The following is a 3,882-nucleotide window of genomic DNA, read 5'->3' on the forward strand; positions in this document are numbered from 1 at the left end:
ATATATATATATATATATATATATAAAACACTGCAACGCCGGCTGTCAAGCGGTGGTGGGACGAAACACAAATATAAACACACACACACACACATATATACACACGAGAGATTTCCTTCAGTTTCCGTCTAGCATATCCATTCATAAGGCTTTGGTCTTCCCGAGGCTATAGCAGGAGACACCAGCTCAAAGTGTCACGCGCTGGTACTAAACCCAGAGCTATGTAACTATGTGGTTGGAAAGCAAACTTTTTACCACACAGCAACGACTGAGCCTACATATATATGCGCAAGCGCATGTATGAGTATGTGTGTGTGTATGAGTGTGTGTGTGTATGAGTGTGTGTGTATGTGTGTGTGCGTGCGTGTCTGCGTGTGTGAGACACAGAGACAGTCCATGCTGTGGAAACACCCCTCCTCACAAGCTCCAAAGAAGGCCCAGGTCGTTTCATCAACAGAGAAGGTGCTGGCATCAGTCTTTTGGGATACAAAAGGTATCGTCCTTATTAACTATCTTTAAAGGTATCACACCATCAACAGGGTGTAATATGCCTACTTTCTGAGGCAGTTACGAAAGACTATCAAGACCAAATGCCAAGGAAAACTGACGAAAGGGGTCTTGTTTCATCGGGGCAATACTCCAGCACACAAGTCCTTGATTTCAATGACTGTTGTGCATGAGTGTCGCTTTGAACTGGTTGATCTTCTTCCCTATTCTGATTTGGCCCCATTTGACCATCATCTGTTCCCCAACATAAAAAGACACTTGACTGGGAACCAGTATTGCAGGGACGATGACGTCATACCTAGCGTTGATGAATTTTTGACCAGCAAGGATGAAAGCTTCTTCAGCAATGGAATCCTAGCACTGCAACACCAATGGAAGAAGTGTGCAGACCACAAGGGGGACTCTGTTGGAAACTGAACCTCATTTGATCACATTCCATGAGAGTATCTTAATCAGCCTATGAACTTTTTAGTTGATATATATATACAAGAAAAGAAAGAAAGAAAGAAAGAAAGATAGATAGATAGATAGATAGATAGATAGATAGATAGATAGATAGATAGATAGATAGATTTGATTAGATATTTGCTTTTTTGGTGTTATATAAGTGTATTGTGTACTAAGTATTTACCTAATCAACATTAATCGATTGTAAACCAGTTGTAACAATGTATTCAGATGTTTAAACAATACATCTATCAATATATCTATACATGTGCATATATATATATATATATGTGTGTGTGTGTGTGTGTGTGTGTGTGTGTAAGTATTTATATGCATATATTTTATATATATATACATACATACATACACATTCACACGCACACATACACACACAGAGGAATGATATATATTTGTAAGTGCTACAAGTACAAGCCTCAACATGCCACATTCAACTGTCCACTCAATTGCTCTGTGTTAAGACACAACTGTAATCTCAAAATGATGATGATGGTGATGACGATGATAATAATAATAATAATAATAATAATAATAATAATAATAATAATAATAATAATAATCGTTTCTGAGTTGAAGATCAGTTAAAACTTATTTGACCACATAAATTAGATATGTTAAACATTATTTTATGTTATTAATTACGTATATATGCCGACACATTTACATACATAAACACACAAACGTCCACACACGTGCGACGTGTTCTTAAGCAAGACATAAATTTCCCGTGGTCCATTCTATTCAGGTGTGAATGCAACACCCTGCGACTGACTGGCGTCCCATTCAGGGCAGATGTTTTGATATCAGTCATTTATATACCATGGGAAAATTAACTGTCCCTATGTCACAGGCTTTGCAACGAAGATTATCCTTCACACTTCTCTAACAATGAGAAGGGTCCTGTCAGAGGGCCCTGGTTGATCTGGGTGAGGTGATGTGAACTCCTTCCCCTCTCTGGTGAATTACACAATCACTCTATTAACTGTAGGTTTTCTGCGATTTTACGCTATATCCATCTTCAGAATGACCCACAATATGGCATCTCTCAAATTCAGACAGTTCCAAGGCTTCCTTTGTACATGCAGGATTAAAAAGTCACATATAGAACCTGAAACATAAAAATGTCAATTAATAAAAAATATAAACCTTTACAAGTTAGAATAAACATAAAAACGATGTTTTATGGGGTATCTGTTTACTTCTGTCATGTCTGTGTATGTATGTATATATGTGTATGTGTGTGTGTGTGTGTGTGCGTGTATGTGTGTGTGTATGTGTGTGTATGCGTGTGTATGTGTGTGTGTATGTGTGTGTGTATTTATATATATACAGGGGTTGGACAAAATAATGGAACACCTTAAAATTTCAAACAAATTAATTTTAATACGGGGTAGGACCGCCTTTGGCAGTAATTACAGCTTGAATTCTACGAGATATGGACTCGTACAAAGTTTGACTTCTTTTCAAAGGAATTTTTGTCCATTCTTCAGCTAAAACAGTCTCCAGTTCTTGTAGTGATGATGGTAGAGTATATCGACTCCTTACTTGTTTTTCTAAAATGCACCATAAATTTTCAGTAATATTGAGATCTGGGGACTGTGGTCGCCAGATAAGATGTTCACTAGAATGTTCCTCGTGCCATTCAGTAACAAATTTAGTTGTGTGAATTGGTGCATTATCATCCTGAAAGATTGCGTTTCCCTCCGGGAACAGTTCCGCAATCATAGGATGAATTTGATCAGATAAAATGCTTAAATAGTCTTGACTATTAATTCTACCATGAAGGGGAAACAATTGGGTTAGCGTATTTCCAAGAATATAGCTCCCCAGATCATTACAGATCCTCCTCCATGTTTAACAGTTGGAGGAAGGCAGTCTGGGTCAAATGCTCCTTTGGCTGTCTCCACACGTATACTCGGCTGATGGTCGGAAATAAGGTAAAGGATGACTCGTCCGAGAAAATAACTTTCTTCCACTGCTCTAGACACCAATCAATTCTGTAGGTTTTCACTCTACTCTAAATGCTTTGCAACTTTTGTTTTTGAAAGTAGTGGTTTTCTGACTGCAGCTCTCCCGTGAAATCTAGCTTTGTGCAGCTTCCGGATCCTTTATCCCACAATGCCAAACCCTGGCCTCTAAATAACTGATCTACAAGAACGCAGCTATTGCAGACAACACCAAGTTGTATATCCTAATAGTAGACTTGGAGAGAGTGGTGAGAAATATGTCATATTCGGTGATGCTATCCCTGGCGGCGAACTAGCACATCTTTTAAGAAAAGCATTAGATAAGGTAAATCTACGAATTTAAGTTGTAGAAAGGCCAGGAACCCCCGTAAAGTCCCTGATCTGTTGACCATATCCATTCTATAGGTCCCCATGCGTTGGGGAGAGTGTACTAGTATAGGGGAGCAGATAGGCGAACACTGGCGGGACTCATAGAGGAGAAAATCATCCCGTCAGTGCTCTACCAACAAGCTCAATTTTCTGTTTTATTAGATCAGTGACTGTATGTCGCTCTGAAAAGTATATATTTCCAACAAGAATTCAGGAGCGCAACTCTAGCCGAACAGTTACTTTGTGCTGACGACGTGAAACAACCCAGAAATCGCGATACACGGATATTGTTTTGTGCTGAGTGGAGATGCTAAACTCCCTTGTTCGACAATATAAGGACTCAAATAATGTCGTATAGCCTGCTGGAGACGTTGTTTCCTGGGGCTGATTTTTTGTGTTTCCATGACATGAAACTATTAGTATCTTCTCTTTAAATACTGTGTACGTTAAAGTATGTGTATGTATGTATATATGTGTGTGTGTGTGTGTGTGTGTGTGTGTGTGTGTGTATGTTCGTTTGTTTGTATATAAACCATAAAACGTCAGGAAGTACGTGAGGTGATAACCTCATGAC

This window comes from Octopus bimaculoides, chromosome 23 (genome assembly GCF_001194135.2).
Source record: "Octopus bimaculoides isolate UCB-OBI-ISO-001 chromosome 23, ASM119413v2, whole genome shotgun sequence".
Lineage (NCBI taxonomy): Eukaryota > Metazoa > Mollusca > Cephalopoda > Octopoda > Octopodidae > Octopus > Octopus bimaculoides.